The sequence below is a fragment of the Ammospiza nelsoni genome, chromosome 3, assembly GCF_027579445.1.
Source record: "Ammospiza nelsoni isolate bAmmNel1 chromosome 3, bAmmNel1.pri, whole genome shotgun sequence".
NCBI classification, from domain to species: domain Eukaryota; kingdom Metazoa; phylum Chordata; class Aves; order Passeriformes; family Passerellidae; genus Ammospiza; species Ammospiza nelsoni.
Genome location: NC_080635.1, coordinates 115,449,373 through 115,462,985, shown reverse-complemented (window position 1 = coordinate 115,462,985; position 13,613 = coordinate 115,449,373). Strand labels below are relative to the sequence as shown.

Here is a 13,613-nt window from a genome sequence, read left to right as displayed (position 1 = left end):
ACGATGCACACCGGGACTGCTCTGCCCTGCTGCACACCTCAGCACTGCAATCAAAAGTGAGACTTGGCTTTTATGGGGCCTAAGGGGCCACTTCATGAACACACCACACCCCCCCCCCCCAAAACTGGACTCAAAACCCCCTCCCAGGAATTCCCAAACCAGCACCCTGCTTTCATCCCCTCTGTGGGTCACAGCCCTCTACTTATCTCTCAGACATCTGGGGATGCTGGTCCCTGTCAGGTGCAAAGAAAGGCCACCTCGTCAGCTGGGAAGGTCCTGCTGGCACTGGGCTGGTGTCTCTGAGACAGCTAGAGTAAAGAGAACCAAACATCAGTCCCTGATCTTGGCACCGCATCGGCCAAAACCCCACCACTCAGCTACTCACCGCACTCCTAAGAAGGCCCGGCACCTCCTAACTCTGACCCCCTGCCACACATGGAATGCGTCTGCACCTGAAAGAAAGTTACAACATATGCCAAACACCACCAGGATAACTCAAAAGGTGCAAACACCTTATGTCAATCTAGGAATAGCATCTAGAGCCCAAGTACAGCCAGCATTACAAATTCCAACGCCCCACGGTTTCTCCTACTGCAGCAGGCCATGCGGCAGGGCAGAACAGCTCCGGCAAAAAATGTGTGCACACACCCGTGACACAGAACGTGGCAAACAGGGGGGACATGAAACACGACACATCATGCTTGTGGTGAGGGTCTCGAGGGGAGAAGGCAAAAGGGACCCCAAAGACACACTAGGGAACACAGAACACTGGACAACACAACACAGACCGGAGCTGTTCTGCACTGCCCGCCTGAAAGCTGCCATCAAAAGGAGAGCCTCGCCCTTTAGCTGTCCTAAGAGGCCCTTGGAGAAGATTGCTTTTCCGGCTGCCAATTTTCAAATCTGCCCCAAGAATTCCCAACCCACTATTCTCTCATCTCCAGGCCAAGGCCCTCGACTTATCTTTTGGATGATCGGTGATGGGAATCCACGCTGCACCTGAAATGAGTCTGCCTCGGAGGGCCTCGTGATGGCCTGTGAGCCTCTCGGTGAGCTACAATAAAGAAAACCAAAACCAAAGTATGAGTCCAGAGTTATGTGGGCCAAATCCCACCAAGGCAGCTACTTGCCCTCTCCTGAGTGTGCCTGGCTCCTTCAGGCTCCAGCTTCATCATGATTCCGAGGCCTTCATTAGGAGTGGCACCTGGGTTAGAGAAAGGCAAAGTTAAATGGCATTCCCCTGAGTGCAGTGGATGACCTTGTGTGCTGTAAGACATGGGAATGCCTCTGCTATGCTTCTGAGAAGCCTTGTGTGGGGGAGGCCTCAAATAAACAAATAAAGACCCTTTCTCACCCTGCTGCCTGCAAACTCCCTCCCAAGAACTCCTAACTGCTCACCCTCCCTCTCCCAATCACAATCCTCAACTCACCTGAAGCCTCAATCTCAAACATCATCTTGGACCTTGGGCGGATCCCTCTTGTGACATGATCAATCTGCTGAATAAAATGTTGTACTTGACACAGCTTGGAATTTCAGGGAGTTGCACTCCTCAATTAAAAAAAAACAAAACAAAACAAAAAAAACCCAACAAAACCAATCCCAAAAACAAACAAAGAAAAAAACCAAACAAAGAAAACCCACACAAACAATAAATCCCAAAACACCTAACTCCCCACAGAAACAAAAAAACCACAGAAAACATCAAAAAATCCAAAACCCCCACAAAAACCAACTAAAAACCCCAAAATGAAAACCAAAAAAAACCAAAAATTCCACCAAAAGAAATCCAACCAAAAAAACAACCAGAGCAAAACTAAAAATTACAAAAGCACCTTACCACTCCTAAACACAAAACCCAAAATCACAAACCTAAATACTCCCTGTATTCCATGCTGTTTTCTTCACAGAATCTTCCAAGCCTCTGTGCTTTAGATGCCCAGAAACACCTGCTGAAAAGATGCTGAGACGGGCTGAAAAAGCCTCTTCACTGAAATGAGGAGAGCTCTTAACCCAGCACATCCCAGAGAGGGAATGAAGCCCCTCAGCCACGGCTGGGGTTAATATACCCCTGATTGTGCCCGCCTCTCGTTCCCATGGCACCCAGGAAAAGGGAGGGGGCGAATCCCACCAAGCCCTCAGAGCAGCTGCAGCTGTTTGGCTCCTCTGACTCACATTCAAGGGCAGTAAAGGGCTTGTTATAGAAGAAAACTTTTCAGAAAAGTAACAGTGCTTTCTTTTTTTGCAACAACTACTTGGAGCAGAAGAACAGAAAACTGGTAAGATATAAAACTTTGTGGTAAGGTTACATAGCTAGATCAATTGGGTAATTGGGTAATTTGCTGTTACCTTACATAATTATTCTGTGTTTACCAAAAGCCATCTAATAAATTCACACCCAAAACTCCAGCAGCCCAGCTGGCCCTACCAAATCTCTATGTTTATGCATACAGTAAACAAAACCAAAATCCCAGTAATACCTATCAGAAGTCTGTGAAAGAAACCTCTTGAAATTGATCCTACCTCAAATACAAAACAACCCATGCAAAGTTAGCTTGACTCAATAAACAATTTACACAGAGCTAATAACACCAAGAAATAAAACAGCACACCATATACCACCAAAGAATATAATAGTGAAGAAAAAAGAAACCACTTTTTTTTTTTTTTTTTAAAGCTTTTGCCAGGACTCCAACAACAACTTCTTCTCCTTCTGAAATGTCCCTTCTCCTTCCCAAATTCCTTACAACTTCTGAGTTTACATCCAAGCAAAAAGCAAAATTCGTGCACTTGTGCGTTCGATGCTCCTGCCAGATTCTCTGTTTCCCTCCACATCTTCTTACACTTTCAGTCTTCACTCTGTCCTGCCGTGATGAGTTTGACGGACGAATTGGTAAACGTTAAGAGAGGATTTCCCTGCCTCCCTCCCCAGAGCTGGTTTCCTTAGTGCATTTCACTCAATCCCAGGCCGGCAACGATGCACGCTCACCTCAAGCGTGCAAGGCTCACAGCTGCTCGGCTAAACTCGGCTCTAATCGGCTAAACTCGGCCATTGTCATCTGCATTCGGCTGGACTCGACCCTTCGGCACGGATCGCCTCGCTTCGGCCGAACTCGGAGCCGCTCTCTGCGCTCGGCGCGCCTCGGCTCGCTTCGGCCGAACTCGGAGCCGCTCTCTGCGCCCGGCGCGGCTCGGCTCGCTTCGGCCGAACTCGGAGCCGATCAGTGCGCCCGGCGCGGCTCGGCTCGCTTCGGCCGAACTCGGAGCCGCTCTCTGCGCTCGGCGCGCCTCGGCGCTCTTCGGCCGAACTCGGAGCCGCTCTGTGCGCCCGGCGCGGCTCGGCTCGCTTCGGCCGAACTCGGAGCCGATCTCTGCGCCCGGCGCGGCTCGGCTCGCTTCGGTCGAACTCGGTGCCGCTCTCTGCGCTCGGCGCGCCTCGGCTCGCTTCGGCCGAACTCGGAGCCGCTCTCTGCGCTCGGCGCGGCTCGGCTCGCTTCGGCCGAACTCGGAGCCGATCAGTGCGCCCGGCGCGGCTCGGCTCGCTTCGGCCGAACTCGGAGCCGATCAGTGCGCCCGGCGCGGCTCGGCTCGCTTCGGCCGAACTCGGAGCCGATCAGTGCGCTCGGCGCGGCTCGGCTCGCTTCGGTCGAACTCGGAGCCACTCTCTGCGCGGCCCGGCTCGCCTCGGCCCAACTCGGAGCCGATCAGTGCGCTCGGCGCGCCTCGGCTCTCTTCGGCCGAACTCGGAGCCGGTCTCTGCCCTCGGCGCGGCTAGGCTCGCTTCGGCCGAACTCGGAGCCGCTCTCTCCGCGTTCGGCTGAGCTCGCCTCGGCTCGGCTCCCTGACGGCGGGCAAGCGGCGCCGCCTCACGTTAAACTCGCCCGGCTCGGGGCTCTCCTGCTGCCGCGTCCCGCGGGCGGCCCGGCCATCGCACGGACACGATCGGGAGCGCGGCGTGGCACAGGAGCTCATTGGGCTGTGACCGCACTCGCGCTAATTAGCGCGCACGAGAGCAGCGGGCTCGGTTCGGCTGAGCTCGGCTCCGTTCAGGCAGCCTCGCAAGCCTGGCCTCGGTTCGCTCGAGGCCGTCAGGTTCCGCCGGTCTCGCCTTGGTTCGGCCGAAGGAGGCGTCGTTCGCTCGTGTTTTTACAAATATCTTTCTATATTGACTGTATATTTCTATATTTAATTTTATACTTCTATAATACTTCCATTATTCCAAATAAAAACCCCGTCTCTAACCAAATAAATAAAAAAACCCTTCTTTTAAAGGATACTGAAATATTTTTTATTTATACTTTGTATAATTATACATTCATATTTTAATTTATCGTTTCTTTGGATGTATTACATTAATAATGATATATATATAAAATTTTAAAATAGATTTAAATTATTATTTAAATTATGTATAATATCTACTGCTACAACTAATTTTTTCTGATATTTTAAATTTTTATATTTATCTGTATGTATTTATTATATATTTCTAAACTTAGATTTCTACCTTTATATTATTTGCATTTATAATTTTTACAATCAAAACACTGCCTATTGACCAATAAAGAAAACCCGCTTTATTTAAGTATTTTAAAAATATTTTCATGTTTATAATTTTCATATTTATATTTATAATTTGTTCAATATTACATGAGAACACACCTGCTCCTGCACCGCAGTGGGGCCCCCTCTCCTGGGGACCTTGGGGTGCCCCAACGGCATCAGAGCCCCGAGTCTTCACCCCCTTCTCCTCTATTTAGAAACTACACTGGAACTTTTTTCTGGAAATAAAGACATTACCTAAATCCTCTCCCCGTGTCCTAGACAGATGGATATTCAGTTATTAGTTGGCTGGGCAGCAGTTTCTTAAATAGAATGATAAACAAGATGTGAACATTTCAGCTACAAGCAAATAGGCAAATCTGAACAAGGTACTGGTGGGCGACCACTGAAGTTATTTTGAAGGAATTTTTTAAACAATAAAATATTGATACCACAAAAATAAAGCAAAAAGCTAACTACTGGCTAAGAAAAAATTAACTTTTGACAGCAACAACATTCCAACCACACAGGCTTTTTCCCGATGTCATACCTTATAACTACCTCTCTTGGGAATTCTCATCATGTATCCCAAAAGGAATAAATACCTCAGAGCGTCCTAAAGCAAAAAGTAGCACACGTGAGCTCCTCACACTCCCGGGAGGCCTGCACAGCGTGCACTGAGTCTGCAACAAATTCTGCTCAGTGAGAGTCTGCAAACAAAGGTTCAATTGATGAATTGAACTGATTGTAAAGGGAGGTTTTCTAAGCACAGAAGCACAACAAAGAACAAGCAAAAACAATTCTTAAAAAAAACCTGCAAGTTTTATTTAGCATATATGCGACTGATTTCCACCCTGTGGCTTCTCACTTTGATTCGCGTCTGTAGGTTCAGGAAGATGACAATGCACACTCTGCCCTCCCTGAGCCCCCCACAGCAGCTGAGCGCTGCTCCGTGCGCTCAGATCGTCAGGAACTGGATTGCCCGCATGGACTGGAACTGCTCTCCTGCAGATTCAGGAGAGAGAGGCTGGCTGAGGCGTCGTCCCAATTCCATTTCTGTGTGACGAGAAGCGGTTTGTTCCCAACGGGTGCAACAATCCCCAGCTCGCTTCCATGGTGAGTACCGATGGCACACAAATGGCAGCCTGAGGAAATCGTGTTCTGGGCTCTAAGTGGTCGGGACAGGGTCTGATTTTTTGTTTTGCATCTGTATGATGATTAGTACGACAGGGCCCTGATCGATGACATGGCAGCACAGAATTAAAAACTCCTCAATAGGATTACATCGACTTCTAGGAAAAGACAAAAGCCTAGGACCCTTCTGAAATCTATTTTTAATGCGAAGCACACGGATTGTCACTATGCTGTGCCTTCCAGCTTTTCAAAGCAGCTTACCTCTGAAGACCAGAAAACATTTATTTCTACAGAAACAATGGGCAACCCCCAGGCTAATCTCAGCACTACTGTTTAATAGGGGATCTGCCAGCGTGCCAGTCCAGCTTCAAGTGTGCTTTATTTCAGTCTAACATCCCCTCAAAATTCTTCTCACATCTCCCAACCCTGACATCTTATTTTTCCCTAAAGCTTCTCATCATTAGCAATTTCCAAGTAACATGGTATTTTTACAACATTCAAAAATGTCATGCTGGACTGTGCTAGAGAGTAATTTGCAAATATAAGCTTAGCAAAGTTTGAATTGACTTGTCCAGAGAAAAAACCTACAAGTGAACACCTACACCTGCCTACAAAGAGCTAACAAGCCCCTGGCAGCTGCCAGCATCAAAGCACAGCGGATGTTTCTAATACAAGGTAAGGATAACAATATCACCTTTTGTTCTCTCCAGCTTGTTTTCCCTGCAGTCATATTTTGCTTCTTATGATTTTTTTAGTCTCTGCATCTTCTTGGACAGCACCGAGCCCGACGACAAGGATACGAGAGTCTTTCCCTGCCATAGGGAGAGAACCAGGAAAACAGTTAAAATAAGAACAGGGTAGTTTGAAATTCATACTTCCAATGAGAAGCAGCGCCTAACAAACAGAACAAAAGTAAACAAAGCATGGTACCTCCCTGGGGACAGAAGACTTACAAACTCTCCAGGATTTACAATTCTAGCGACCAACCCCTTCAGGACGGCAGCCAAGTGTCCCATGAGGCGGTGCTGCACCAAAGAACGATCTGAGAGGTTCCAAAGAGTGAAATGCACAATATTTTGCAAAGCCGTAAAATCTTGCAAAATAACAAAAATACAATAGATGTAAACTACAGGGTAAGAGTACAAGTGTTCACTTTAAGAGCTGGAACCATCCAGGTGAGCACCTGATAACTGGATCCTCACCAGAGTTTGAACCCTTCAGGACACAGAAGGGTTTTCCCCAGAAATTTCACAGACTGAGTTTTGATAGAAGTATACTTGCCAGACCCTCAGAAACATCACCCATTCTCCAGGTGTCTGGAGAGAACTGCAAATGGCTCTCACGTAGTTTGAGCTAGTTCTGTAAGGGTCTCAGGGTGAATTTCACCAGATGCAACCAAACTGGGCAACTCCCAGTGGGACAGAAGGAACCCAAAGCTTGGGTTCGCAGAGCTGCAGCAAATACTGAGGAAACAAACATAACAGCGTAAAAAATAATAAACCATCCTTTTTTTTTCTCTTGCTTTTGTTTTTTTCTTATTCAGATCAGCATAGCAATTAAAGAGAAGGTGAAAAACTCACCATTACTGAACATTTCATCATCTGTAGGCTGAGCATCCTTAGCACAGAGGACTCCAAAGTTAAAATTCACCGATCCCTGGGAAATAAAACCAAATATTGTATGATAAACAATCAAACAGCAGACGTAAAAATTTGTTTCCTCTAAGGACTTTCGGGTACGTATGTACCTTTGCATACATCCAACACATTGGAACATACACTTTATACCATCTCCTAATAAGTAAAAATTTACCTTTAAACTTTGATAGTACAGCATAAAATTATGAACTTAAATTGGTGATCTGTTATTATTAAGTTGGTGCCTAAAGTTATTTCTGCTGTCAGGTTCAAAAAAACATTAATTTTTTTTACTGGAATGAGCAATTGATTTCAAAGTCATCACAAGCCCACCAAAACACAAAGCAGTATTCACTGGATGGGTCTGTGAGCTAGAAGTAGTTAGGCTTGTACTTCCCTCTTGCTCTTCCAGAACCAATAAATCCTGTCAACAAAACCAGGATCTATAGCCCACTGCTGTGAAAGATTCTACAAGGATGATGGTTTGATTTGTGTTTAGAAGTTTTGATTTGAAATGGCCAGTTCAATGGATAAAGACAGTTTAGGTAGTGTTACATTGCTATTATTATTATTTCTATTATTATTTTTACTATTACTACTGCTATTGTTATCATCTGCTACTGGAAGAAACAAACCAGTAGTACCTATACTTAATTACTTTTATTTCCAGGAAATAATAAAGAAAAAGAACCAAACCAAAAAAAGTCACTTCCTACCTTTTATATCAAGGGATGAAAAATTTCTCTTGGGCTCTTCTCCAATTTATCAAGACTCATAGCACTGAAAGGCAAACAAAACAGTGCTTTATAGAAGGGCAAGTGCACATTTCAAGGCTGAACCACCAACTGATTGCAGTGACAGCAGTTAAAACATGAATCCTTCCTAGAGCCTCTGTTAAATGGAATGTTCTGTGGAACTGCCGTTTCTTTCCCAAAACACTAACTTCCAACACTTCCTAATCATATTTTGTATTTTAAAACAAAAGAAGTTAGTGAGACTCTGTGCGGAGGTCAGGTTTAAATTTATTTCCTTCTAAAGCACAGAGCTCTGTTCCATCACCCTTCACTTCGGCTCTACACTGAATCGTGGTGAGCATTTGAGGAGTGCTCAATAACCAATTCTATTTCTCTCTTTTTCTAGCTCTCTCTATTCCTAAATCATTCCAGACAAGTCAAATGAAAAATGAAAAAAACAAGTTCAGCATCAAAGTCACACTTTTTCCCGTTGTCTGGTCAAGAACAGGCTCTAAATCCACTTACTGCTGCCTTCAACGATTCAGACTTGCAAAAGCATTCTTACATATTTTACAGGTTTATCATAAAACCCACAGAACGCAAGCTCTGAATTACAGGAAAAGGTACACAGGCAAATATCTAAAGGGATCACTTATTAGTAAATACATACCTTGGTACAGATCGCACTGAGAACCTTTCTGAGGGACTCTAAGGGACGCATGTTTTCTGAGCACCCTATAAACAAGAAAAGCTAGGATATATTACAGGACATCCCCACTTTTTCTACATATTCAAATAGGATTTTTAATAAAAACAATTCAGTTAAAAAAGAAGGAAGAAAACCAAGCTAATTTTACTCAGCTGTATTTACTGCCGATTTAGAGAAAAATGCCGGGCAGCGTCGGCCGTTGCGGCACACGTCGCGCCGGCAGCAGGGCCTGCCGGGAGTTGGAGTCTCGGGCTGGTAGCCACTCATGTGCCGCGATAGCCGTTGCGTCACACGCCGCGCCGGCAGCAGGGCCTGCCGGGAGTTGTAGTCTCGGGCTGACAGCCACGGCTCCGTCCCCCGCCACCGGGAGCTGCAGTCCCTCCCGGGCATCAAACGGCTCCTTCGCCCCAGGGCGGGGAAGGACCTGAGGCAGGACCGCTCCTCCCGAATGCCCTCTCTTTTCCCCTCCAACTCTTTTTCTTTTTTTAACGCTGTTTTTCACCCCTTTCCCTTCCCTTCCCTTCTGCTCTCCTGCTTTCTTTCCTTTCCTTTCCTTTTTTTCCCCTTCCCTTTCCCTTTCCCTTTCTTTTTCTTGTGTTTGTAATCTTGGTTTTCCTTCCTAGCTTTAGAATCAAAAAGCAGCAGTAGTAACTTTCAGGCTACCTGGGAGTAAAAAAAACCCCAAAACTATAATGATTGAAAGAAAACTATTTATTCCCTGGGAGCCTGAAATTTTCTACTGCTGCACATGACACAGAGCTTTTTATTCCTTCTTATATACAGTTGATATTTTATACTCGCTTTATACACCGCCCCCTGCCGTCTGCACCGGCGCTCTGCGCGCAGAGCGATGCGGCATCGTTCGGTTCTGTTTAAATAAACTCGGCTAAATTAGGCTTGGTTCGGCTTAGGTCTAAAATCGTTTCGGTTCGGCTTTTCGTCTAAATTCGGCTTTTCCGGCTCTTCGGCTGAACTCGGCCCGGTTGGGCTAAAGTCGGTCATATTCGGCTCTTTGTCTAAATGCGGCCAATGTCGGCTACAGTCGGCTATCGGTTACACTCGGCTATCATCGGCTCTTCGTCTCAAGTCGGCTGTGTTCAGCTACACTCGGCTCTTCGTCTCAAGTCGGCTGTGTTCGGCCACACTCGGCTCTTCGGTGAAACTCGGCTATTTTCGGCCACACTCGGCTCTTCGGTGAAACTCGGCTGTTGTCGGCTACACTCGGCTCTTCGGGGAAACTCGGCTGTTTTCGCCCACACTCGGCTCTTCGGAACAATTCGGCCCGGCTCGGCTCCCTCAGGGCGGGAAAGCGGCTGTCAGAGGACCCCGGCACAGCGAGGCGTTTCCCCACATGCCTGTCACAAACCCGCCGAAATACGCCCGCCCGCGGCGCCGCTGAGACCACAGCATGTGTCGGGTACACTTGAAACGTCACAGAAAATACCACCGGGGCCGCGCCGGGGTCGGTATTCCATGCAGGCAGTCCAGTGACACCCACCCCGGTCCTCCACTTCCCCGCCCTTTTCGCCGCCCTGTTGAGAAGGTCAATTAAAAGTCCGCGACACCCGCGACGCGCCACTCCCAAGGTGGCGGCCTCTCGGTGCAGGGCTGCAGTACCGCGCTCTGCCCACAAGGCGGCAGCACTGCCGCCCGCCCCAGCCGGGGGCGCAGCGCGCCTCGGGGCTGCGGGCAGCGAAGGCGGCAAAAAACAACAGGGGCGACCCCCGCCGAAAACTGCTCTGAAATAAATGCCCCAAAACAACGGGGAAGAGGGAAAAAAAAACTTCTGCCTCTAATCTAATAGAACAAAACAAAACAAAACCTCAACAATTTCTTAAAAAAAAAAATTAAATATTTAAAAAAATATTTTTTTCATATTAATATTCACATTTCTATTTACAATGTATATTGATGTACACTGTCCATTTATACATTTGTTTTTATGAATACATTTCTATTCCATATTGCATATATCCCTAAAACTTCAATTTATTTTTATATGTTTATACATATTTTTACATAGTAAGTATATATTTCTGTTAGGATTTTTACTTCTGTAACACTCACAGTACTCAAAATAAAACCCCTGCCTCTACCCCATACATGGCAAATAAAACCCCCTTTCATCTCAACTGTATTTAAATTTTTTAAAAAAACATTTTTCAAATTTATATTTAAAATGTTTACTGATGTATGATCGATTTTGTATTTATATTTAGCAATTTATTTATAAATTTATATTCTATGTTACATGTGTTCCTATTACTTATATTTTTATATACTTTTATTCATATCTTTATATATTTATTGTATCTTTCTGTGTTAGGATTTTTACATCTGTAACACTTACATTATTTAAAATAAAACCCCTGCCTCTACCCACATTAAAGCCAAAAAGAACCTCAGTCTTCTCAACTGTATTTAAATATTTTTTAAAATTCTGTTTTTCAGGTTCATATTCACTTTTACATTTAAAATGTATACTAATGTATACTCTTATTTGTATTCTCCATTACATCTCTTCCTATTATTTATATTTACTTAAATTTTGTGTTTATATATATATTTATATCTTGATTTTATATCTCAATATTTAGAAATATATAACAATAATATCTACATTAATATTATTTAAAATAAAAACCCTGCCTCTAAACAAATAATAAAAAAGACCCCAACCCTTTCTTTTAAAAAATATTTAAATAGGTTTTATCCTTATGTCTGATTTTTATATTCATATTTGTATTTATAATGTATATTAATGTCTATTGCTTACTTATACATTTATCTTTACCAATGTCAAGTTATAAATAAATTTATATTCTATATTACATCTGATGCTAGTAGTTACTTATATATTTTTATACATATTTTTATGCACTGATTAAATATTTCTGCGTCAAGATTTTTACTTCTCTAACACTTATAATATTCAAAATAAAACCCCTGCCTCTACTTAAATAAAAGCCAAAACATTCCCTTTCTTTTAAACTATATTTACATATTTTTATATTTATATTCCCATATAATGTTACTTATATTCTATACTACAACTCTTCATATTACTTACATATATTTATATATAAATTTATATTCATACTTTAGCAATTTCTCTTTATATATTTATTATATATTTCTATCTTAAGATCCACATTTCTATATTACTTATATTATTTAAAATAAAACTCCTGCCTCTAACCAAATAAAAACCAAGGACACCCCTTTATTTGAACCAGATTTAAAATTTAGGAAGTAAATTTATTTTTCAAAATTTAATGATATTTATATGGATATTTTTATTTATTTTATTCATAGATATTATATATATTAGAGAGAATACCTTCTGATATAATAATAGATATATATTTTCTGTATCATATTTTTTTACTTATATTTATTTAATTTAAATAAATATATACAAATATATATATACAAAAACAACCTGATAAGAGACTAAGAACTTTTTCAACAGATAACCACAGTACTAATTTCAGACTTAGAAAAATATTTAGGCGTAATCACTACCACAAAATTAACCCAAAGTAGAAAAATTACCAGAAAACCAACAAAACAAGCTAAACTCATTTCTGAGCACCATAGTCCTTCCTCACTCACAATATGCAATTAATTCTCTCCTGCCATTTACATCCCCAGCATCATCCCATACTGAGCATTCCTGGCACCAGAAGTCACTCGGAGCCAATTAACATCCAACTTTCCCTTCCTCAGGACTGTGTGCTTTCTGTGTCTTTATGCACACAAGGAGCAGCTGTCAGACCCAACTCTCAGCAGCCTAACAAGCACTCAGATGTTCTCTCCAGGTTCAGGGGTTGCTCACTGTGAGGCAGCTTTCAATCCAGTGAGGATTGCCTCGCTTCTTCCCTGGCAGTAGCCTTGCACAATTACCTCAGCTGGAAGTCAGACCCCACTCCCTGAATTCTCATCTCTGCCTTTAAGTAATGCGTTGTGTGGAAGACTGTGCAGCGGTTTCTGAAAGAAAGTGATTTCAGGAGAAATGGGAAATTCATGGTGTCCAGTTTCTCAGTTAGTTGGTGTCAGGGGTCATCTAATAACAGCACCATCAACAGTTTCAGCACTACCTCTGTGCAACCAACACTTGTTAGGACATGAAGTGCAGTGCTGTCATGGCTAAAGTGAAGAGAAGTGCTGTCATGGCTAAACGCTTTCAGGGATCAGGGAAATGGGGAGGAAGCAGGAAGGCAGGAGATCAGGAGTTTCACAGTGCCTCTCACCATAGCTCTGTGCCAAGTACTTGACACTGGCAGGGGTCTGTGCACAAATCACAAACAGGGCAGGGCTGCTGGGAACTGCCTTGAGCCGTTTGATTTTCCAGCATCAGCCTCATTCCATGGTTACGGCAATGGGAAGATGCCACCAGCTCACATCCCAGGCAGCAGACCGAGAACTCAATGTCACAACTCACTTTATCAGTTTTTTGCCCAATCACACAAAGCAAAAGCACATTGACAGTAGCTCTATCCAACCACTGTAAGCACAGGTACCTTTGGTTAAACAATGCTTGCTTATTTCAAATACAATACCTGCTTGTGAGCCTTAAACACAATGCACAGAGCTCCAGTATTAAGCCTAGAACTTCCTAATATCTTGCTAGATAAACTTTCTGTAGCTTAGGGAGTTATTCTAGGCAAGTGTTAATACACAGACCATTGTTCTGTTTGTCCTTGCTTTTCCACAGTTTAAATAGTTTTTCTGCTGACCAATCTCATGGCTGCTGCTCAGCTCTGATCACAGTTCTGCTGTCTCTGAGGCCTGCCTTTTGCAGCTTTCCCAAACCCCTCTGATTTTACACATTCCCACAGTACTCAGTGCTGGATGAA

At 43.8% G+C, this 13,613-nt stretch overlaps 1 long non-coding RNA gene across 1 annotated transcript; it reads right to left on the bottom strand.

Moving 5' to 3' along the window:
- Positions 1 to 5,340: 5,340 nt before the first annotated feature.
- On the bottom strand, positions 5,341 to 9,006 carry LOC132071780 (uncharacterized). Its single transcript, XR_009418193.1, has 5 exons — positions 8,716 to 9,006; positions 8,028 to 8,091; positions 7,255 to 7,330; positions 6,369 to 6,486; positions 5,341 to 5,774 (listed from the first exon to the last, which is right to left on the bottom strand). It is a non-coding gene; the product is annotated as an uncharacterized LOC132071780 (long non-coding RNA).
- Between the last annotated feature and the right edge of the window lie 4,607 nt (positions 9,007 to 13,613).